The 25,508-nt window shown below is 43.2% G+C and overlaps 1 protein-coding gene and 1 long non-coding RNA gene across 3 annotated transcripts in view; one reads left to right on the top strand and one right to left on the bottom strand.

Moving 5' to 3' along the window:
- Positions 1 to 2,255: 2,255 nt before the first annotated feature.
- On the bottom strand, positions 2,256 to 4,906 carry LOC142493438 (uncharacterized). The gene is made up of 2 exons (XR_012801110.1): positions 4,324 to 4,906; positions 2,256 to 2,332 (listed from the first exon to the last, which is right to left on the bottom strand). It is a non-coding gene; the product is annotated as an uncharacterized LOC142493438 (long non-coding RNA).
- Positions 4,502 to 25,508, top strand: part of GPR63 (G protein-coupled receptor 63) — a 104,391-nt gene continuing 83,384 nt past the window's right edge. For both annotated transcript variants that reach the window (XR_012801109.1, XM_075597497.1), the window contains exon 1: positions 4,502 to 4,860. The gene's annotated coding sequence lies outside the window, so the exon portion shown is untranslated. The remainder of the gene's footprint in view (positions 4,861 to 25,508) is intronic.

The following is a 25,508-nucleotide window of genomic DNA, read 5'->3' as shown; positions in this document are numbered from 1 at the left end:
CAGATTGTAGAGGGTCTAGGAGAGAATAGGTGGTGAGAAAATGGAACAGGCGAGAGAATACGACGTTCAAGGAGTTTAGAGGCAGGAGGGAGACAGGTCGATAGTTAGAAAGACAGTAGGGTCAAGCTTGCTGTTTTTGAGTAATGGTATGACTGTTGCATGTTTAAAGGAGAAGGGAAAGTTATCTGAGTAGAGGGAGGAGTTAAAAATCTGTGAGCGTAGGAATTATAGAAGGAGCAAGAGGTTTTAGGAGATAGGAGGGAATGGGGTCAAGAGGGCAAGTGGTAGAGAGAGAAGATCAACAGTGACACATCCTCCTCTGTGACAGCGGAAAAAGAGTAAAGGGAGGCAGGAGGGGAGTTAGGAAGCGGTGTAGGGTGGGAAGGGGAAACAGAGGGGATGTTCTGATGTATGGATTCCACCTTTTCCTTAAAATAGTCAGCAAAGTCCAGAGGTGAGATGGAGGCAGAAGAGGCAACTGAGGGTGGTCTGAGTAGGGAGTCAAAGATAGAGAAGTTTCATTGTGGGTTAGACTTGTGCGTGTTGATTAGTGAAGAAAGGAAGGTTTGTTTAGCCTGATAAGAGGGCAGAATTGAAACAGGATAGCATAAATTAGTAGTGAATGAAGTCTGCGAGAGTGTGAGATTTCCTCCAGAGGCGTTCAGAGAAACGAGTGGAGAAACGCAGGATGCGCATGTTTGAATTTAGGCAGAGAGAAAGCGGGGCATGTAGATCAAGAGAGGAGGACAGGGCAGAGTTGTAGTTCCTGACCAGGTTGTCAGGGTGTGGAGCAGGGCTGAGAGAGGAGAGGGAGGAGCGTAAAGTGGAATCAAAAGCTGGTAGATTAATAGAGCGCAGTTCTCTGCAGAAACGAGGGGGAGATGGAGCAGGGGAGAAGCGAGTGAGAGAAAATGAGATGAGGTGATGATCAGAGAGAAGTGGGAAATGGAGAAATCAGAGAGAAAAGTTTTTAGTGAAAACCAGGTCAAGGTAGTGGCCATCCTTGTGGGTGCTGGCTGCAGTCCACTGTTGAAGGCCAAATGAAGAGGTTAGAGAGAGAAAGCGGGAAACCCAAAGGGGGGGAGGGGTCATCAATGTGGCAGTTGATGTCCCCAAGGAGAAGAACAAGGGAGTCTGAGGAGAGAAAGAAAGAGAGCCAGGATTCAAAGTGAGAGAGAAAGGCAGAAGGGGGATAAGTAGAGGTAGGTGGGCGATACATGACCATCACGTGCACAGGGAGAGGAGAGAAGATCTGGAAAGTGTGAGCCTTAAAGGAGGGAAAAGCATGAGAGGGAGGAACAGGAATTGTACAGTAATGGCATAAGGGGATGAGCCCCACGCCTCCACCCCTGCCATCAGGGCACGGAGTGTGAGAGAAAGAAAGCCACCATAAGAGAGGGCAGCTTCCAGAGCAGAGTAAGACTGAGTGAGCCAGGTCTCAGTTATAGCAAATAGGAGCAGAGAGTGAGAGAGAAAGAAGTCATGCACAGAGAGGAACTTGTTAGAGAGGGAGCGAGCATTCCGACGGGCACAGGACAAAGGGAGGGAGGAGGGAGGGTGGCAGGGGATGGGTATGAGGTTGGAGGGGATGACACCAGAAGAAGTAGAAGTTGCATGTGGGAGGCGAGGACGAGAGCATGCAGAAATAAGACAGGGACCAGGATTGGGAGAGATATCCCCAGAAGCAAGGAGGAGAAGCATGGAAAGAAAGAAAATGTGTGAGGAAGATTTGAAGGGGTGTATTTTAGTGCAGGTGGTATAGCTGTGTAGTGTCAGAGGGCGCAGGAAAGAAAAGAGTTTATGTGAACTGAGAAGTGGTGAAGAAAGAAGAGATGGAGATATATGAATACTGTAGAGTTAGAGACATAATAAAGCTGTAGAAAGAATTGCGTAATTTGAGAAGTGAGGTCATAGCAAATATAAATAGTAAAGGCGGCCTCCCAGCAATAGTTAAGTGCTGAGATGTGCAGTCTAGGATAGATAATATCCCCCTGTCCAGCGTAGTTCAAATTCAGGAATCAGAGCCAGTAGGTGTTGTCCACTCCTTTTGTACTCCCTTTTTAAAACCACTTTGCAAGCTACTTAGAATTGGCTACTTGAAACATGGGCTACTTTAAAATCAGGCTGCAAGGCAGCATAAGGCTGCTGTGCTTTTAGTTATATAACTCTATAAAGTCACCAGACTGAATTAAGTTCAGCCCAGACAGCTTAATTAACATGTGACGGTAAAACAAACAGTATTTCTAAACAAGCTGTTGTGATTGCAAGCTGAATTTAATTAAGAGACACATCTAGGGGTGATTGGGGACCGGATTCAAATATGGGTTTTTACCTGAGAAGAGAAGAAGAAAATAATATCTGTTACGGTAAGAGATGTCCAATAATCCAGTGTTTTTTCGCGGCTTGGTTTTAAAAAGTGACGTTAGCCTACTTTCTTTGACGTGTATGTAATACCACAGTCCACCACCACACATTCGATTAGTCTGCGTATGCTGTGACATTCGATTCACCCACAAGTTCCAGGCCCTAAAATATCTAAGAGAGGGCGATCTCAAACAACACAGGGAGAAACACATATGGACACAAAAACAGCATACCTAAGATATTAGGGACATATGTTAATAGGATATGCAAAGTATATTTAAATGATTGTTATTAGCACATGTCCCAGGTATCTCAGATGTGCTCTTTTTTGTGTACCGGTGTCTCTCCATCTGTTGTTTGAAGGAATATCTATAGTACTTGGGACTCTGGGAGAGCAGCTTTTATTGGGCACCCAATATGACACCCAATAGGCGTCCCAATAGGAAGCTACAATGTCACAGCTTTCTATTGGTACCTACTGTACAACACGGGAGCTTTACACGTAACAGACATACCAGCAGCACCTTTACATATAAGTATTTCGGGAAGCAGAGGATTCCCAGATATTTAATAAAGGTTAGAAAGGCCTACTATGGGGGCAAAGAAGCCCCAACACCAAATCTGAATCACTAGGGAGCTGAGGGCAGACCTGGAGGTATGGGGGTTTTTCTCAGGCAATTTAATGGGAGAAGGCTGTGGGTCAAGGGCAGCGAGACCAGCGACGCCCTGCAGTTATTTACTGACACGTCAATTGGGCACGGGTTTGGGGCATACTTTAGTGGTGTGTGGTGTGCAAGTCCATGGCCAACTGACTGGGTGGAGATGGGGCTAACTAAGAACATGGCTTTCCTGGAGTTGTTCCCCATTATAGTAGCAGTGGAGTTAAAGGCCATGGTACCAGCCTCACAGGCCGCTCCCCCCCCAGCTCCCCCTCCAGAACATGGTACCAGCCTCAAAGGTCGCTCCCTCTCCAGAACATGGTACCAGCCTCACAGGTCGCTCCCTCTCCAGAACATGGTACCAGCCTCACAGGCCGCTCCCTCTCCAGAACATGGTACCAGTCTCACAGGTCGCTCCCTCTCCAGAACATGGTACCAGCCTCACAGGCCGCTCCCTCTCCAGAACATGGTACCAGCCTCACAGGCCGCTCCCCCTCCAGAACATGGTACCACCCTCACAGGTCGCTCCCCCTCCAGAACATGGTACCAGCCTCACAGGTCGCTCCCCCTCCAGAACATGGTACCACCCTCACAGGTCGCTCCCCCTCCAGAACATGGTACCACCCTCACAGGTCGCTCCCCCTCCAGAACATGGTACCAGCCTCACAGGTCGCTCCCCCTCCAGAACATGGTACCAGCCTCACAGGTCGCTCCCCCTCCAGAACATGGTACCAGCCTCACAAGCTGCTCTATCTCCAGAACATGGTACCAGCCTCACAAGCTGCTCCATCTCCAGAACATGGTACCAGCCTCACAAGCCGCTCCATCTCCAGAACATGGTACCAGCCTCACAGGTCGCTCCCCCTCCAGAACATGGTACCAGCCTCACAAGCCGCTCCATCTCCAGAACATTGTACCACCCTCACAGGTCGCTCCCCCTCCAGAACATGGTACCAGCCTCACAAGCCGCTTCCATCTCCAGGACATGGTACCGAGCCCAGAAAGTAAAAGCTGCTTTAGTAGAAAAACTTATTTTCTTAACTTTGCTAAATCTCCACTTTTTAATTAGGATGACTGAGAAATATGGGCCATTTTTGTTTTTATACTTAAATCTTAGTTTCTTACCGATTCATTTCAAATTGAAAAACATGCTGTAGAAAAAAAAGGAACAACAAGTAAGTGCACCTAACTGAATAAAACAGGCTTTCATCAACCCAGCTTACTTACTTCGCAGAAAGGACAGACACTGGGGCGGCAGGACATACGAGGGTAACCAGAGGGGTTTAATATGATTGCTCACCTTCTTGTAGCATCTTCCCAAACCTCCTGCTCCTGCACAGATGTAGCAGAAGGTGCCCTTTCCCCCAAAGGATGTGTGGCTAATGACAGTGGGGGGCGGGGGGTTGGCAGGATTCACTTTCTGTTACAAGGTAAACCAATCCGGTTTTGGGAGGTGTGGGTTGCATTGGAGGCTGGGCTTATCTGCCTTGAATGCAGCCACTGCTTGGGAGGTCCCTTCCATTGCCTCCTTCTTTCCCTTGTGTTAACACAGTCAGCATGGACTTATTTCTTGCAATTATACCGCTGCCGTGTGATATTTCTCACGCATGCGCGGGATATATATAATATTAACCTCATCTTCATGCAAATGTAATGGGAGGATTGATATGTCCCGGTGTTATCCTTCCGCCTGGACCGATGCTGGAGAGTTCATCTAAGCAGCATGAAGAGGCTGCCCAGGAGAGTGCTTGCTGGGGAAGCGGCAGCCACATCTCTCCTGCCTCTCTGATCCTGATCTTCCTGTAAATACTGGCTCTGCAGGAAGCTGGGGCCCCAGGTGAGTGCTTTCTTCCTCCTCATACCAGACGGTGGTTGCTTGCAAACATGGGTGCATGATATTGGGTGGCTGGAGAGCCAGGCTATGCATCCAAACGCCCCCTCATTAACCCTTTAATATAAGAGGCGGCAGCAAGGCTGTGTTATTCTTTGCTGGTCTCCCTTGCATTCAATTGGTTAACCCCATTCATTGTTGGCCCCACTGGAATGGAAGGGATTAACCTTATTTATTGTTGTCTGTCCCCCCCATTCATAGGTAAATGTGTCTGCTTATGCACTAAGTGGGTTACGTTGATGCATAGGGTTTTTTTTAAGCAATCCAGTGTTGGGGGGTCCAGCAATAGACTGCTTTACATGGGTTGCTGAACCCCTCTGGCCCTGAATGCTCGGTCCTGATGTTGGCTGTTGCATGATCACACAAATGGCTGGACTGGCTAGACACACTGGGGGCTAATGATCAAAGTCTTCTGACTGTCCAATCGGTGCAAAAAGCAGCATCAAGTTGATCAAAGATTTAAGTATATTGAAAAGAATGGATATTTTATTTTGATAAATCTGTGGCACTTTTTTTTTTGCACCAGTTTTGTAGCCGGGAGACTTTGATGAATAGTGTGTGTATGCAGAAGGAGCAATGTGCAGAGATCTCAGTGAATCCGTCCTGCAGGGAGAGTGCTGCTGTAGAGCCAGAGCAGGGAGAGGGCTCCAGTCTGCAGCCCAAGCTTCTTTCTTTGTTTTGCTGTGCCCTCCTGCTTTGTAAGAACCTCCTATTCACTCCCACACACTTATCAGACAGGTGGAGGGGGTAGAAGACTGCGAAAAATCAGCGCAGGGGAAAAGATGGGAGAGGAGAACCACCAGGGTGTAGAGAGAAGGCAAGGTGAAACTACAAGTGGGCACAAACAGATGCAGAGGGGACACTACTAGAGGATAGGAGAAGAGAGCAATGGACAGTGTGCATGAAGACAGAGCCATGGGAGAAGAGGCAAACGGGGGGCAGATATAAGAGGGGTGTAGAATTGAAGGATGGATATGCTTTATGGGTAATCGGGTTTGGGTTGGCAAGGCCCGTGGTAATGTAGGATAAAAGCGAAGACGGGATGGACAGATGTAAGGGATTCTAGAGAGGGTGGCCACTGTCAATGCATGGGCAAATGGAGGGGGATATGGAGATAGCAGAGGCAGGGAGAGTTGTAGGGGGACAGGGCTGTGGCAGGGTATGGGCAGATGCGAGGCGGGCATGACGAGAGCAGGGGTAATAGAATAAAGAATATACATTTAGTTAATTACCAAAAATGATGTGCTAAAATGCAGTTCACTTCTATACTGAATTACTCAAAATACCTCTAGAGGGCTGTATACGCAGACTGAAATATGATAAAAAATATATGTTCATAAAGTAAAATATGCTGTCCTGCTTTGGATTTTTTTTTTAATTACACAACCTTGATAGAGTGTGTGTGTGTGTGTGTATGTGTATATATATACATACATACATACACACATACATACATACATACATACATACATTATACAAGGGCTTTGCGTAGAACTCTCCTTAGTTTATGTTTATACTGCCGATAGTGGAAACGCCTGTTAACTTTCATGGGAGTTTTCACGTGAAGCGCCCACATCATCACTGTCGCAGTTTAATGAATAAACCATAACACTTTATTATATATAACCCATTACATCTGAAGCTGAGTATCACACTGACATTTACCTCAATAGGCAGCCAACCTACACAGAGAACTTGCTTAATTTGTACATTAACCATTTCACAACCTGGGAGTATTGAAGACAACTTTGGCGCATTTGAGTCTTTTTATTCTGTCACCCCCTCATTTGTTTTTACTCTAAAATGATCTTTTACTGTACGTGAATAATAAAATACTACATTCTAATGTCTTTGCAGGGAGATGATGTTTTTTTCTGGTTACAAGCTTTATAAGTGATGGTATGGACTACTAGAATAAGCGCTGGCATTGTAGTGGGAAACGAGTTTGATGGTTAAACAGAAAAGTCGCACTTGGCATTCCAGCATGCTGTGTGTAAGGCTGCGTTTATAGTTACGGCGACGGTCTCCCGACGCGACCGCGTGACGTCATCCGTCATTATTGTAATAGTGATTCCTGGTTATAGTGCAGGCGTCTGTACAGAGGGTGACAGGGGGCGTGGCGGAGGTGTGGCCGTGAGCGGTTCACCCTCATTGCTAACTGCTCACATGCAGCTGACGTCACGCTGCGATCACTGAAGAAGTCAAAATCCTTTGACTTCCAGTGACCGCATGACGTCAGCCGTCGCGCCCACTATGGGCACCCGCGACGGACTGCATGTACTTTCTATGGCGCAGCGCATCGTCACTGTCGCCGTAGCCAGTACTATAAACGCAGCCTAAGAGAAGGCGGCAGCAGCATTGTAACATCATATCCAGCTGATTAGAACGTTAGACGAGACCAATTTGTTGTTTTCTCGTTCTGGAGGATTAAAGCTGCAGACCAAGGAATATCCTACATGTGTGTTTTTTTTTTTTTTTTTTTATAAATCAGTTCTGTACTATGAGAAAATACTTGTAGCATTTTTTTTAAACAACTGAATTAAATTTTTAATGTATTATAATGTAACACGCATTTTTTGTTTCTATAGCAACCATTTACAAAGTCACATCCCCCTTATCTCTTCTGAAACAGGCTCTGGCACAGCCCTTTTTGAGCGCTGCCCTCTCTCCAGCAGTGCACCCAATTGTATCTAGTGACTATCTGGTCACATGATCTTCCCAACTGAACTTTGCATCTTTGGTCCTCTTCGGCTGCACTAATTACTTATTGTGTGGATTGTATTGATGCACATATTAAAGTGGGGGAAAAAAAAAAAACACAGCAGCTTGACCTGCTTCTTTAAGGAGGAAAAATAGTATACGCCTGATATAAGATTAATTCTTAAGATCTACCCTAATTTGACAAATCACAAACTTTTTATTAAATTTTTTTAAATATATATACAGTATATATATATATATATATATATATATATATATATATATATATATATATATATATTGTCTTTCTTTTCCAACACAAGCTCTTATGTTTGATGAGGCAAATTCCTCTTCTGTTTTTAATTGTGCTCTTCTTTTCATGAGATATGAAAGAATGAAAGGATTTTTATTTATTTTTTGCATTCAGTGAAACCCTTCGTTTTTTTGTTTATTCTTCCCTACTTTTTGTACTGCTTTAACAAATACAAGTTTTCAAATTCTCATGAGGAAATTATTGATGCATATGCTCCATTACTACTTCCACTTGTGTAGCCCTGTGTGGTTTGGGCTATCGGTCTGCCCTCCTCCTGGCGTTAATCCCTGCGTAAGGGCAGGTTTGCTAGGAGCTATCATGGGGTTTCCCCACTTCATGCTGTGCAGTGAGTCAGTGAAGGCAGTGTCATCAGGCCCTGTGTCCAATTAGAAGACACAGGGTGGTGCCTGCTGGAGTTACTTACTGCATAGTACTTCCTATTTAGTAGAGTCTTTCCCTGGAGTGAGAGGGCAAGGTAACTCAGACCAAGCTGCCAGGACTGGCAGGCTTGAGGCCTCCCTATGGGGAGTGAGGGTATACCACATACCTCCTATCCTAAAAGAGGATAGGGGAAGAGCTAGACCCACTCTCGGTGCCCCAGGCGGGGAGTGAGGTCAGGGACATCCTGGAGGAAGACAGCTTGCTGTGTGATCTGGCTGCTGAGTAGAAGAGACCAATAAAGAGACACAGCACTTTTACCTATTCTCCTGCCTGAGGCCGCGCGTATAGTGCCCACGATGGGCGACGGCGACGCCGCCCAAAAACAATTACATTGCCGCTGTGTGTGCTTATAGTAAGCGCGACGGCGGCAATGCGACGGAGCGACGTCACGTCGTGGACTTTGGAAGCCGGGAATATTTGATTTTTCAATGGGCTGTCGCCTCATGTGACAGCCCCTGAACAAATCAAATGCCCGGAAAACCGCGCCGCCGCTGCAAAGTGAAATATAATTTTTGCTAGCGGCGATGGGTGATTGTCACCCCGTACAGCTGGGGTCTGCAGGAGATGGAGGCGCTGCATCAGTAAGTGAGATTGAGGCACAACCCCAGAAGCCTGCCCTGTTATCCCCCATACCAGGGGGGCGCAAACTTTTTTCCCTGCGCCCCCCTCCCGGCTGTCCCCTCACTCCCGCGCCCCCCTCCCAACCCCAACTTACCCGCGCTCCGGCGTAATGACGTCACGTTGCCATAGCAACGTGACGTCACATGACCTCGCAGCGTCATTGACGCCGCGTTGCCATGGCGACACAGGGAGGAAGCCGCCGGAGCCACGGTAAGTTAGGTTTACAGAGGCCCTGCAGCTCCCCCGGCACTTAATTTAAGTGCCTTCGGGAAGCGCGCGGGGCCTCTGTAAACTCCGCGCCCCCCGTCGGCAGTGTCGCACCCCCCCTGGGGGTCGCGCCCCACAGTTTGCGCACCGCTGCCCCATACAATCGCGGGAGAATCAGGGCCCCCTGTTGCCAGCAGGTATGCACCACACTAAGACATGTAGCCTGAGCAGTAGATTCCAAGGAGACCCTATGTGAGATTGGGGGAATAAGGGTTACACTTGTACTGTAAATGGAAGCAGCATTCCTTCCTACTCGTTTTTGTTTTCTCTACCGATTTTATCTAATACATTTTTAACAGCATTGAAGCCGCAAAAATGACAGTTGTGGCTTCCTATTGGACAGTTATTTACTGTATATCCCCTTTGAAAAGGTGTCAATCCAATTTACCACAGGGATGGTAAAAATGTCAGAAGTGCCAATTGTAATTAGTGGTACCTATTTGTTCAAGAACTTGGGTATTGCTAAATGAGTAAGAATGGGGTGTTATGCTTCTTATAAGCACTTCTCACTTGTGTAACTGTTTCCTAGTAAGAGAAGAGTCTTGTAATCTTTGCTTTTATTACGCACAAAAATCTTTCACGTTTGTGCTCATCAGCAGTTTTTTCAGTAGCATTTTTCACTGTCTCAGTCCTATTTCTGTCCAGGTGCATCATATACTGTACATGTAACAGTTGCAATAATCATGGGGTGATAAAGTGCCACACGTCTTTTGCAACAATGTACTCCAAAAACAGTAACACCTTTCAGTATGCCTGGGGTATTGATGCGGCCCAAAGTTGTTCTACAATCCTATGAGCTAGAATGCTTCTTCACCTAAAAACCAGAGTGAAGCAATGTTAGGCTGCGTCCAGGGTTGCAGCAGCCGTGCGGAGGCGCGCTGAGGCTGAGGGAAAGCGGTGCTTTCCCTGGCTTTGGTTAACGCGCCGTCTGGGGGCGTGTCGGGGGGAAGGGCCAGTGACGTCACGGAGCTGGTTCGCCCTCATTGAGCGAACCGCTCACGTGACCGGCCCTGCGCTCCCTTGAGCGCTTGAAACTAAAATTTGGATAAGACCTACGCTTCCGCACGCTTGCGGAAGCATGTGCGAGCCCGAGCCCCTGCTAAAGCCGCTCTCATTGCGGCTGCAGGGGCTCACTGGTAAGCGAGAGTGCACCTCAGCACGGGTCAGTGCCTAAGCGCTGACCATGCCCGAGGCCTTAGGCTGCGCTTATAGTGCTGGCCACGGCGACAGCGACGTCGCGTCAAAACAAATGTGTTGACGCCGTTGCGTGTGCTTATAGTAGGAGCGACGCGACGGCTTGGTCGCTATCGCTGGAAGTCACTTCAATTTGATTTTTCCAGCGACCGCAGTGTGACATCAGCGTCGCCGTCGCCGGTGACGGCACTATAAGCACAGCCTTAGGATGGTTTAGTTAGTATTGATTTGTATTATGAGTAGCTATAGAGTTAATGTGTACATTAGGGCTGTCCTACTTTTGAGCAATAAAGGGATTACCAGCAATACCAACTGGGGTGTTCTTTCCATCGTGTGCATATGTAAAGCTCATGAACATTCGTATTACAAAATAATTTGGCCCTTATTCTGTAAGGTGTGATAGCACAGGGGACGTGCTATCGCATGGAAAGTCACATTGACTTTAAATCTGGCTTTTCATGCGATAGCACTTAATCTGCAGTATCACACCTCACAGAATAAGGGCCTTTGTTTCCAAACTCCTGTTCTTGTTTTGTATGGTTCTTGTTCCCAGATCTCATTTTCTCTATTGTGCATTCGTCCATATTTATTTATTTTAGCTTCTTTGCTTTATCTGGCCAGCTCAGGCATCCGGAGAAAGCTAAACGCAATCTGTGCATATTCATGCTAGAAGTGCTTGTGATAACTTATTACATTTAGTTAAGGGGCAACAAAATGATGAAGTTCTCATTGTGCCTGCATCATCCTTTGAATGAACACTACTGACTGGGTAAAAAAATCCCCAGTAAATAATAATGGCATTATTCATAGATTTTGAAACCTTTCATAGCTCATATTTCATTATCCCAAATGTGTGTAGCGCAATGCTCTTTTTCACAGTGTTCAGACTCTTCCTCTGTCTTATCAAACTACTGACCAACGAGGAGTGCCAGTTTTGATCAGAAGGTGAAGCCATGGCCCATTTGCTTTGTGCCTCTGTACAGTTGTAGGGTTTCCTCTATGGTTGGATCAGGCACTATTGCTGCCAGTTGAAGAGCCCCATTTTTCATGGAAGACAGAGGAGTTCAGATTAGCCTGTCACTAGCAGGAATACTGTAACTGAGACACCCAATTGTCACTTTAGATGAAGACGCCACAAACTGCATTAAGAAAACATATTGCAAGTCCAATGAGCAGATTTAAAGGTGCATACAATCAAATTGCAGCTTCCATTTCGGTTCCGTATCAAATAAATCTAGCCTAGCTTTGTGCCCATTAACAGAGTCTTTCCTCAAAGGTCCAATCCCATATAGGACCAAATTAAATTAACGGCAGTGATAAAGGTTAAAAAGACACTAGGTGATGGCTAAAAAGATATCGGGACAAGAATTCGTATTTTAAAATCATTTTGCAAAGTTGATCCAGACAATGATTGAACACGTGTAAACATTGCAATGTGACATTGAGGATGGGGTTTACAGCAGATCCCTCATCATAGTCCCATTTCCTAATTATTATAACATGTGAGTGTTTGTTCTCTTATCTCTGACAGGGAGCTAACAAGATTCTGGCAAAGTCTGGTTCTTATCTGCTGTCCATTTCTTATGGTTTTATAAAGTCATACTCTGAAGCGGGAGGGTGGCAGGCTCATGAAAAATATTGTTGTAAAAGTTATTAACTACAATCTTTGAGTACTGAGGAAAAGGCGATTTAAATGATCTTTTTGACATTACTTCAAAATCATACTTTAATAAATGTTATGTTTTGGTAACTCTGAACTATGACTAAATAGGCACTTAATGAGATTTTCAATAAAAATTCCAAGTCGGGAAGTGCTTATTGATTTTTAATTTTTGTTCCAAAAATGCACTTAATCAGTTTTAGCTCTACCACGACAATATGATGAAGTACTTTTTGACGGAAAGGGTGCCGGCTTCACGGAATAGCCTCCCAACAGAGGTGGCAGAGGCTCATACAATTAAGGCATATACATATAGAAATGCTTGAGACAGACCAGGTTACCCTAAATATGAAAGAAGCCACGGGATCTAATACATTCTAAAGTTTAACAAGAAATTCATTACTACGGATTGTCAGCACACTTTTTTTTTAATGAAATTCAATCCGCACACCAAAATCCACCATGAGCTCTATTCTACACAGATTACAGTTTCTGCCGGACAGATTACGCATTACATAGGGCTTTTGGTAGAGAGGTGTCCATGCATGTACTATTTTATTTGTGTTGCGTGCGTGTCCCCATAAACCTCCCCTCTAACATAGGGAGAGACACCTCTGTTCAAAAAGGAGCACACCTGAGGTACCTGGTAGATATGCTAATGAGATATGCAAAGTATATTTAAATGACTCAAATCCCACACTTCCTAAAAGTATTTTGATTAGAACTATATTGAGTTGATAGTGAAATATAAGGAAGTTCCGAGCACTCAATAAGCACCAGGTAATCTTGGAATGAGCACACTGGATCTAATGAGAAGTGTAGGCTGACACAAAAGTAACGTGAAATTCTCAAGGGAATGCAACATGAGGAGAAGGAGGAAACCGGGTAAGGGGGGGGGGGGGGGTTTGGACAGACAAAGGGGGCAACGCTTCGGGGGGTTACCTCCTTTTTCATTTCTATTTCCCAGAGATCAAAAGAACCGAGGAACATCCCTTAAACCCTGGGATGAAAACACTTCCTTGATAACAGGAAAAACAATAGGAGAACCCGCACTGTGGGATCAACACACAGGCAATTCCCTTTAGAATTTCACATTACTTTTGTGTCAGACTACAGTATACTTCTCATTAGATCCAGTGTGCTCAGACGTACACACATGATATCATATTAAAATCTGATTTGGTTTATTCAAAGATTACCGTATATATTTGTTGAGGGTATAGGGTCCCTCCTTGTTCCCGATGCACCACTATTCACTCAAACATATCCTTACATTGCATTTATTGAGTGCTATCTACTGTATTCACTATACTTGTTGGTATATTGAGTTAATAAGTCTAAGGCTACGCTTATAGTGTCGGTGACGTCAGGCTGCGGTTGCTGGAAAAATCAAATTGAGATGATTTCCAGCGATCGCGACCAAGCCGTTGCACGTCGTGTCGCACTTACTATAAGCGAACGCAACGGCGGCAATGCATTTGTTTTGATGCGATGTCGCGTTGGTGTCACCGTCGCCGGCACATTAAGCGCAGCCTAAGGCACCATAGGGTAGATCCACAGAAGTGCATAAAAGTTTTTTAGTTTTATGTTATCGCCATTTGACGTATTAATATCCATAACGCGTATCCCCAATAGTGCTTAGCGTTACAATGTCCTCACATTCACCTGAAGAAAAGCGGATCGCCTGCTTTAAACGGACGTTTTGCTTACTCGTATGCAAATCATATGGTAATGAGCAGTTTACCTAACAACAAGATACTCAGACCGCCGCTCATGTTTGCGCATGGGAATAACGCAATGATATAAGACCTTCCAAAAGCTGCCCTTACTCACATCCAGACCCTGATTATCATGAGTTTGTTTGGGGGGGAATAGCCTAAAAGCAATGTAATGAGTATAGGACTTAACCTTTCATTCCAAACAGTTACATGTATCATGCAAAGATACTGTATATATATATATATATATATATATATATATATATATATATATATATATATATATATATATATATATATATATATATATTAGGAATTATATACATGTCTGAAACACTATACTGTATTATGTTTTTTTAGTGAATAAAGTGATATGTTTGTTTGAACTACTATGGTATATAATGTAATAATGACGGTATTAAGTATGGGTATACAGTAATGTATATCCATACATACCTCAATAATATTCATTTTCAACTTTTATTAATGTACAATTAAAATAAAGAAAGAAAGGACACTATATAAATAATGAAAAAAGTTAAGAAATGTACAATTTCTTAATATTATAACAAGATTTGCCGTAGCTTTTAGTAATGTGTTATTAGCGCATGGGTTAATAATGTGTGTTAATGTTTGACTAGTAGCGCTACTACTTTTACAATCAATCGTTATTTTTGCATCTCATTAGCTTTGAGGATACCCATCAATTAGACAAAAAACAACGTCCGTTCCCAATTTCTGTAATGTGCGTTATTGCAGTAGTGCAAAATGACAGACTTCTTTGGATCAACACCCATGTGAGAAAGGTGTATTGGTGTCAGGTCCAACCATAAAAGTTAAAGAGTGCATTTTTGGAGGATCTTTTTGGATCATTTTGTCGCCAACCGAATTAGGACCCAGAACCTGTGCTTTTCTGGGCAGCAGTTCTAGCAGATGTATAGTACCACGGTCACAGCATACCGTTGAGCTGCTCACTACAATGGAAATCCTTTTACACAGCGTTGAGATATTCCAGTGCTCCCTCAGTATTATAGCATCAGAGGTCGCCTCCATTTGAGATATTATTTCTCTTTTTATTTGTCAATTGTTACCTGCACCTTTTAGTTATACCCATTACATGTTACGTTTTATTCAGAGGTTCTTGAGTGCTTCAATAGCATATATAGTTTGGTTCAGTTATCCCTCATAGCACCGCTGTAACCAGTAATTACAACATTAGGTTTGTTGCAGGTATTTCTCTCTAACACACAGGGATTGACAATTTACGTTATGAAAAGGCCTCCAAAGTATTTAGATACCATGGAAATGTTGGAAAAATGGACCCCAAAGAAATCTAAAATACTTGTCAATTTATTTTCCCTACTTGGCCATGGCTGCAGTTTAACAATTGGTTTAGCATACTGATATCTTACAGAACTTGTACATGTCTTCACTGTTTGAGTTTTGGATCATTCTTTGTTGTGTAGTCACATGTGGTTCAATGCCTTCATTTTTCATCTTTCTGGTGTCCTATTGGATGACCGTAAAAATTTTTATTTTTATTTTATTTTTTACTATTTTAACTTAACTTTGTTCCATGGACTAATTTATGGAGCTCACCCAGCACAAAACAGTACTTGCAATTTTATTATGCTTTACTGGAGTGCTATTGGGATGTGTTGAAAAAACGCCAGATAAACACATCCTAATTTACCAACATTTGATCATTATAAACCTTTCATATTACTTCTACTGTACCATGCTGCATAAAAGCCCGTAACATCTTTATTTCTAACATTTCATTTATATTAGGGATTAGTTATATATTTTGGCCAGTGGGTCCCCCTCACATCTTAAATTAAAAAAAAAAAAACAATTGGAAATTTCCCATTACAGGCAGTCCTCGTTTTACAACGCTTCGCTTTACAACGAATGGCTTATCCAACGCTATGCAATGCATACCTATGTTCATTTTTACAACGCCAAAATGGCTTATCCAACGCTCTTACGACACTTTGCAACGTTGTGTATGTGTATATATATATTTACACATTCACATAAACAACGTTGCAAAGCGTCGTAAGGGCGTATATATATAATATTATACTATATAATATTATATTATACTATATAATATATTATTTATTATGTTATATTATATATATAATATAGTATATACACTATAATTTATGTGTGTGCTGCATATCTTATTGCCTGCATAAAATATTTGGTGTATTTTAGTGTTAAAAATGACTTCAGGAACGGAACCTTTCATTTAAACAGTGTTCCTATGGGAAAACGTGTTTCGCTTTACAACGTTTCGCTTTACAACGCCATTTTGTGTAACGCATTGTGTCGGATAACCGAGGACTGCCTGTACTTGCAAATGTAAAACAATAAATAAAAATAAACTTGTTTGATTGACATACTTCTCAGACACAAATAGTGTCACATTGAGAATCTTATCAACATCACAACAATCAATGTACTTCAGTGATACATACAGTACATTTGATGGAACATAATAGGCCACTAACATAAACCTATAAAGATTTCTCACTTGTTCAAAGGTGTTAGACAACCCATATTGGGAAGTTCCCTTTAAAAAAAAAAACCAAACAACCAAAAACACCACAAAAATCGTCAAATATACTTATAAACGAAAAAGAACAAATGTGCGCTGACTGAGAAACCCATTAGGATATTAAAACATATATAGAGAATCGTGACAATATGTAGAGTTGTATAAATGATCAAAGTTGACAACAGACCAAACATACCTATATATTATCACCCACAATAAGACAATATAGGGAGTGTGTGAAGAATTGTTAGTGAAAATGTATATGTGTATAGTGAAATGAAAAACTAAATATATATCACACTGAAAATATGATTAGAGTTTGCTATGTAACTCGGTGGTCCGCATGCATTAAGTGCCGATACGGGATGATCGCACCTCTTCCGGCGTCTACTGCTATTGACTTGAATAGGCTTTCATTTCGGAACGGGTTCAGTCTCCCGTACCAGCACTTGGTACAAGTGCCCCGTGAATGAAATCATAAATAAAAGTCCCTAAATTAGTCCCTGTCAATGCAGCTACACAAAAAAGAAGGTTCTCCAGCCTTTCTTAAAAATCTAAAAATAGGAGCAGAGGGAGGGCAAAGAGCCAACAGTGAAATGGTAGATTTGATAATAAGGTGATCATCGTATCTGGGAATTTGATTTCTCGCTTGTGTAATCTGCCAGCGTACACTTCGTGCTTGTTTATCCTGGCGTCCATGTACCTCGGGGATTCAATATTTCCGGTGATGTCCTTTCCGTGATGTTTGCCAGGTACTTCCGGAGGGTTATGTACTGAGCTTGGTAGCATTCACTTCTGGGAGCGGCATTTTCTATAAAAACATGTTTAAATTCATTTATTAATAGTTTTGACAAATGATGTCTAGGGATCTGTTGGAGGGTAGTAAGAATAGAAAGCCCAAGGAAGAGCACCACAAAAAAGAGTCTCGTATATATCTCAGTGTAATGTGGTATAGAAAAAAATGCAATGAGTACAAAAGTATCCAATACTTATACTTTTTTCGATCTGTGCGAGGATAGCTGATTAAAAATTAGACCGCGGCCATAGTAAGAGATATGGCACAAGTGATGCCGCTCGTGCCGAAACAAAAGGCAGCAAGGCAATGCTGATGTCCATAGACCATGCATGCACAAGAGCGCCGAGGTGGCCGATGCGTGGGAGACAAATGTGTTTGAATTTGTCGCGCAACTGCTGGGTCACGTGTGCGGTTCAGCCAATGAGGGCGAACAGCTCACGTGACATCGCGGGCACGCCCCCCCCCCCCCCCCGGTATGCCTTCGGCACGCCCTCACCATGCCCCCCATTGCGCAACCCTGCAGGCCACAGATTACTTCAAGTACAGGCGCGCGTGACACCTACTATGGACTTGGCCATAGTACTACAGTCTCCCACAAACACATTTTATATAAATATATATTTTTATAATTTTAGTTTTCAATTTATAGTCCTTTTTAGCTATTAATTTACTGCGAAACAATCGTAGAACAGAGAGATCTATCTATCTATCTATCTTACTATCTATATCTTATCCCTTAAGCAGTCAGTTAAAGGCCTCTGATAAACACATCAAAGTTCAGGGTAAGAACACTGGGTATGAAACATAAACACTAGAAGACATGAATCTCTACCTTAAAGAATTTCACAATCTGTTTGTTTTCTATACTATATTACCTCACATGTGCAAAACAAGATGCATCTTACTAATCAGGTACAATAGTCTTTGTATACTGAAATAGAAAAACAACATGCTGTACAGTGTAGAAAAGCTTGTGTTAACAGTTGAAGGTCCCATTCAATAGCCCAGATATTCTGCTTCTTTGGAGTCTGTTATAATATGCAAACAAATTTCAGCTGTGTTTAGATGTTATTGAAATATTGGTCTTAATTGAAGGCATACAGGATTCCTGCAAGCTCATATTTGAACCCCCAAAATAACCACAACATATATATAAGCATATAGGTGTCACAGAGGAGTGCTACTGAGCATGGCAATATATATTTAAAACCAGAGACAGAACATGAAACACAGACAGAGCTCAGTGCACATCCAGTGAAACCTATACACGCTACAGTGCCTAAATATATATGTATAGATATCTATTAAATAAAATGGTCTTTTTGTTTAACATTTTGGCCAAACTGTTGTAAGCCTCTGAGCCACTACATGGCAGACCACATCTCAAGGGTCCCTAACACTAATATAAATTCTTAATAACCTGTACATTACCATGAGGGTTATGTACTAAGCTTGGTAGCATACACTTCTGAGAGCGGCATTTTCTATAAAAACATGTTTAAATTCATTTATTAATAGTTTTGACAAATGATGTCTAGGGATCGAGTAAGAATAGAAAGCCCAAGGAAGAGCACCACAAAAAAGAGTCTCGTATATATCTCAGTGTAATGTGGTATAGGAAAAAATGCAATGAGTACAAAAGTATCCAATACTTATACTTTTTCTGATCTGTGCGAGGATAGCTGATTAAAAATTAGGCCGCGTCCATAGTAAGAGATATGGCACAAGCGATGTCGCTCGTGCCGAAAACAAAAGGCAGGAAGGCAATGTTGATGTCCATAGACCATGCATGCACAAGAGCGCCGAGGTGGCCGATGCGTGGTGACACAAATGTGTTTGAATTTGTCGCGCGACTGCTGGGTCACGTGCGCGGTTCAGCCAATGAGGGCGAACAGCTCACGTGACATCGCGGGCACGCCCCCCTCCCGCCCCCCCGGTATGCCTTCGGCACGCCCTCACCATGCCCCCCATTGCGCAACCCTGCAGGCCACAGATTACTTCAAGTACAGGCGCGCGTGACACCTACTATGGACTTGGCCATAGTACTACAGTCTCCCACAAACACATTTTATATAAATATATATTTTTATAATTTTAGTTTTCAATTTATAGTCCTTTTTAGCTATTAATTTACTGCGAAACAATCGCAGAACAGAGAGTTCTATCTATCTATATCTTATCCATTAAGCAGTCAGTTAAAGGCCTCTTATAAACACATCAAAGTTCAGGGTAAGAACACTGGGTATGAAACATAAACACTAGAAGACATGAATCTCTACCTTGAAGAATTTCACAATCTGTTTGTTTTCTATACTATATTACCTCACATGTGCAAAACAAGATGCGTCTTACTAATCAGGTACAATAGTCTTTATATACTGAAATAGAAAAACAACCTGCTGTACAGTGTAGAAAAGCTTGTGTTAACAGTTGAAGGTCCCATTCAATAGCCCAGATATTCTGCTTCTTTGGAGTCTGTTATAATATGCAAACAAATATCAGCTGTTTTAGATGTTATTGAAATATTGGTCTTAATTGAAGGCACTAGACAAAGCTACAAAGTTACGTTTGGTTTTGTTATTTAGAGCAGCGGTGCTCAAAGTAGGGGGGGGTGAGAAATTATGGGGGGGCGCGGCTGTTACAGAGGCCCCGCGCTTCCCCAAAAGCATTTAAAATAAATGCCGGGGATCGCGTGAGGCCTCTGTAACTTTTACTTCCCTTCCAGCGATGCGTCTCCACGGCAACCCGGCATCAAATGACGCCGCGGGGTCACGTTGCCATAGCAACGGGACGTCACATGACCCCGTGACGTCATTTGATGCCGGAGCCGTGCAGGAAGGGGGGGCGAGAGCCAGGGGGGGGTGGAGACAGGGAGGCGCATGTCCGAAACTTTGCGCACCCCTGATTGTAGACGGATGGTCGCTCAGCCTACAGATTCTCAGATTCTTCCTCTAGCATCTCTTTAAATAATGTAAACTGTAATTGATTAATTTATCACATATATTTTCTAGAACAGTGGCATTTATAATATGGTATTATAGCTCTGTGGAATCCTGGGGATTTGTCTAGTAATGTAATAAAAAAGGGGTAAGGCTAAAATTGCAGAATACATATGTAACCCCCCTTTGGAATTACCATGGCCTTAAGGGTTTAACTGTGTGAGCCCACACAGAGTAATGTCCATTTCCCAACACATGGTGCTTGGGTGACTCAGCAGATGTGCAGCCCTACCCACTGCTGCATGGAGACAGTGACGTCAGAGCAAGATCTATGTACATTATGTATATATGTGAGAAAGGGGAAGCTTCTTGAAGCCACTTCCCAGGAGGAGTTGACATAGTGCGATCACACTGTGAATAGTGTATATATATTCATATGATAGCATAGGGCAGTGATTTTCAACCGGGGTTCCGCAAGCACCTCTCAGGTGTTCCGTGGCCACCAAGGTGGGAGAGCTGGGACAACTCTCCTGGCTGTCCCAGGCATGGCGGCACTGCACGTAGCATTGATCGGCGGCTCCCGAGGTCAGCAGCAGCCGCCCGGTCACTGCTATCCTTCCTCTGCATGCTCCTGCCGGCGCCGGTAGTCGCATCAACTTCTGGTTGACAGGCTGGAGAAGGATAAGAGCGTGCTATCCGCTCTTAATGTGTGTGTGTGGGAGGGGGACTGTGTGTGTGTGTGTGTGTGTGGTGGGGGGGGGGTGGGGTGTGAAAGTGAGAGGTGGAGAGTGAGCACAAGTGTCAGAGGGGAGATACGGGGAGGGAGGGTACAAGGGTTGGGGTTCCCCAGAATTTCAAAATTGAATTCTGGGGTTCTTATAAAAAAAAGGTTGAAAACCACTAATATAGGATAAGGAAACCCTGTTATTGTTTTATAGAGAGAGACAGTACCCTGCCTAAGTAGCAACCCACAGAGATGGCTCCCTTGACAATTGGGGGTTCATGTAGAAGTAGCCTATGTCCAGAGGGGACTCAACAGGCTGTAATCCTGAGGCATAGTCTGACCAGCCCGATCAGAGTCTACAGCTGCCCCCAGTCCAAGCTGCCACAAGGTGGTATGCAGTGCTCGAGGGAGGTACCCTTCTCACCGGCAAAGAGAGATTAGCACCAGGCCTGACAGGGGCTCATATGAGATGGAGTTCTACCGAAGTCACCGCGGTGAGGGTTTCCGTAGGTAACCAAGGGAATCAAGGCACAGCACCTCTCTAGCAGGCCGAGATGGGGGCAGCTAGGCAAGTAGGTTCTGACAGCACCAGGAAGAATGCAGTTAAGTCTATACTGAGTTTCAAGTGTATAAGAATGTAACAATAAAGCTGCTGTTGAATGAATAAAGTTCCTGGCACCCATCATTGCTAAATCCTCGCCCAGCCACACAAATCCAGCACCCTGCCAAGGTAACCACATCTGAGAGAGCCAAGATAAGACATTGATGTAAACTCCCTAGGAGCCGGGCAGAAAAGGTTACACATATATTAAGTGTGTCTGTATAATATAATCCCATATACACACGTGTATGTGTATGTATTACATTTGTTTATCTATTATTTGTACTGGTTTAAATTACCTTAGTCCCATGTTTTATGGTAAGCTCACCCAGCACAAACTTGCTATTTTCTTTTAATTTACTTGAAATGTACAGTGCATTGTGAAGAATAGATTAGTGTGCACTAATCGTAAGAACAAGTCTACAGCAATTAAATGTATGATTCGTACAGCATATTAGAAACAATTGTTTAAAAGGAGGAAAATTAATGAACATCTCAGGCTTTAAAAATTGGAAGCTAAAAATTGACCCCCAACACAGACATGTTCCCAGTTTTTTTAGGTGTAAAATAATTGCCATCGCTTTAATTGTATTAAATTATATCTGTGGATAATTAATAGAGAATCCTTAAGTACAGTTGTTTGAAGATTTCATATTTTATGGGGCACTATACGGTAGTTGAGTCAGGGGATCAGGAGCGCACTCACATCCAGGAATATAAAAATAAAAAACATACATATATAATGCAACAGCGTATTGATGAATGTGTTAAAAATAAGCAAGTAGCAGTCTCACTCACGTTTCCTGTGAGTAATCACGGCTTTTTGGTTATTTCGAATGACTACCTCAGATACAATTTTCAATGGTGTTGTCCGTCAGCATATGATCATGCAGGCAGATGGGGGGAAAGAAGATCCCATATGTGGAAAATGGAGGACACAGAGAGAGTGCAATATAGCTTTATAACAGATAAATGAATAATAAAAATGTAACACTCTCAAACATAAAAAGGATTCAAGGCTTGGGACCACCCAGGGTCAGACAATGGCAACAGGCTGCACACCCTCCTTCTCTGATATTCTACCCGTGGCGGCCGTCCACAGTGGAGTATTACAGGAAGATGAAATTTATTCTTTTGCAGGGTGCCACCAGGAGCCAGATAGTCCTCTTACAGTATGTGCTGTCCACACGACGCGTTTCGCTTGAATTAGTAGCTTCCTCGGGGATAGTTGTCTAGAAAGACTTAACTACATCTGTTATCTGCACACTCTGGAATGAAAATTGACAAACCGAATGAGAACTAAGAGGGGGTTTCCCAAAAGATGACAAAATATAGTCAAAGACACCAAATTCCATTACCCCTTCCCTCCCCCCCCCCCCACACTAATGGCATTGACATACTTTAAAACAAATACTAAACTTAGGCATGTTTGTGCTGTTGAAAGGTCTCTCATGCTGTATGTATTAGATTATTACATGTCAGTGTAGATACAGTATCTCACAAGTTTAAATGTGAGAGTCATATTAACATAGAAACATAAATTGACAGCAGATAAGAACCACATGGCCAACCTAATCTACCTATTTTCCTCTTGGTTCTGAAATCTGAGACCCTATTAGATCCTCTGCATTCTTCCATAACACAGTGTGTCCCCCCCCCCCGCCCCGTTTTTTTTTTTTTACATTTCCTGACTTGTTTAACATCTGTCATCACTGTTGGGTGACCATTCCATGAACCCACCACCCTATCCATGAAGAAGTACTTCACATTTCACCTGCGCCTGCCATCTTCCAGCTACAGAGCATGACCAGAGCATTCAAGCAATTCTTTCTCTGACATATACTTGCCTCGTGGACCTTGTTGGAACCCTTAAAATATGTGAACATTTCTATTATATCTTCCCTCTCCCTTCTGTCCTTCAAGAAGCTGTGCATGTTGAGGTCCTCTTGTCTTTCCTGTGAAGTTTTTTAAAAATTATTTAGAGCATGTATTATTGTAGTAGCCCTTCTTTGTACAGTCTCTATTCTCTCCCCCCCACACCCCCCCCCCCCCCCTCTGGTGACATAGTTGTGGGGGAGTGTTTTTTTTTTTATTAAACTGCAATTGTGCTGTATGGGTACTATCGTGTGGAAACTTCTATTGACTTTAATAGAACTGAACAGAGTATTCTAGGTAATGCCTTACCAAATATGGCAGTGAGGGGGCAGCCCGGAACATCAATAGAAAGTTGCAAAAACATTGGGGTAAATGTCACAACTTTCTGTTTGTGACCCCGCTGCCATCCTTGTAGTTCTTGTGTTAAACATTGACCCCACAAACTACAAATATCTCCAGAACCGGGAGATTGGAGAACTTTGGAGCTGCTCCAGGGGATGTGTTAGTTGAGGCTAGTAAAACAACAAAAAATGGTTTTGGAGAGGATAGCTGCTCTCAGTCAGCTGAAATAATGACTCCCAGGTTTGTTTGACATGATCTCCCCCAAGTAATTCCTTGCTACCTTGTGTTTTGTAGGCTGCTGCTGCAGTGAACTATTGAAGATTAGATACATTTTTCTTTGACAGCTCTGCTCTTAAAGCTGCAGTTCAGTCTATATCCTGCATGTGTGTTTTTTTTAATAAATCAGTTCTGTAGTAAGAAATAATACTTTTAGCATTTTCTGTTTTAAAAAAAACAACTTTGAAAGACCAATTTTCTTGTATTCTATTTTAACAAGCATTTGCTAAGGCACTGCCCCTTCATGGCCTGTCACAAACCCAGGCACACCCCTTTGTCAGCACTGCCCTCCCTCTCTCTAAACGTGCACTAGCATCTGGTCACATGATCTTCCTCATACAGTAGTACATTCAAGGAAGCTGGAGAAAAGGGATCAGCTATGCATAGCAGCTCGGATAGGCGATTTCAAACTTATTACAGTGTTTATTCCATTCATTGCACGTGTATATAATGTAAAATTGTAATAATTCCATTTATAGCAAACGTGTATATGTGAATATTATTTAGATGTATATGTATGTTACTGAAATGTGGAGTGAGTGTGTAGGTAAATACACACAATACACTTCCACTGCATATATATATATATATATATATATATATATATATATATTATATATATTATATATTATATATGTATGTATATGTGAAGTTATGTGAGTAAAAAAGTGACAAAAACCCTCCATAGCAAGGCAAATAGCAAATGGAAATATTACTGTATGCTCATTTGTATGTATATATATATTTATATACACACACACTTCAAATACGGATAGTGATTCACGTAAATGATATATATATTCACTTTCTGGGAGTATAAGAGTGACTGTCCTGTTGTTCCTTTTTTTGTATCCATCATTGAATGGTATGCACCCTCTCTTTACGTTTATTTTATACTAGCTGAGAGACCCGGCGTTGCCCGGGATGTAATGTTCCCGCTCCTCTCTCTCTCCTCACCCCTCCCCCTCTCTCTGTTTGTCCCCCATTCACATCAATCCAGTTCCCCCCCTCCCTCCTTTACAGCTTCATGCAGTGTGTGTGCGTCAGTCATTGTGTGTGCGTCAGTCAGTCAGTGTGTGTGCGCGCGCGTCAGTGAGTCTGACGCAGAAACACAAACACACACACAGACTGACTGACGCACACACACACACAGTCAGTGTGTGCGTGTGTGTGTGCCTCAGTCAGTCAGTGTGTGCGTGCGGCAGTCAGTCAGTCATTCAGTCAGTGTGTGGGTGTGGGGGTGTGCGCGCGCGCGCGTCAGTAAGTGTGTTTGTGTCAGTCAGTGTGTGTGTGTGTGTGTGTCAGTCAGTGTGTGTCAGTCAGTGTGTGTGTGTGTGTGTGTGTGTGTCAGTGTGTGTGTGTGTGTGTGTGCAGCAGTCAGTGTGTGTGTGTGCAGCAGTCAGTGGGTGTGTGTGCAGCAGTCAGTGTGTGTGTGTGTGTGTGTGCGCGCGTCAGTCTGTGTATGTGTGCGTGTGGCTGTGAGGGGTTGTGTGCATGCGGCTGTGAGGGGTTGTGTGCGTGCGTCAGTATGTATGTGTGTGTGTCAGTCAGTGCGTCAATCAGT

This window comes from Ascaphus truei, chromosome 4, assembly GCF_040206685.1.
Source record: "Ascaphus truei isolate aAscTru1 chromosome 4, aAscTru1.hap1, whole genome shotgun sequence".
In the NCBI taxonomy this organism is placed as follows: Eukaryota; Metazoa; Chordata; class Amphibia; order Anura; family Ascaphidae; genus Ascaphus; species Ascaphus truei.
Note: the sequence above shows the minus strand (reverse complement) of the source record. Positions and strands in the feature narration are given on the sequence as shown.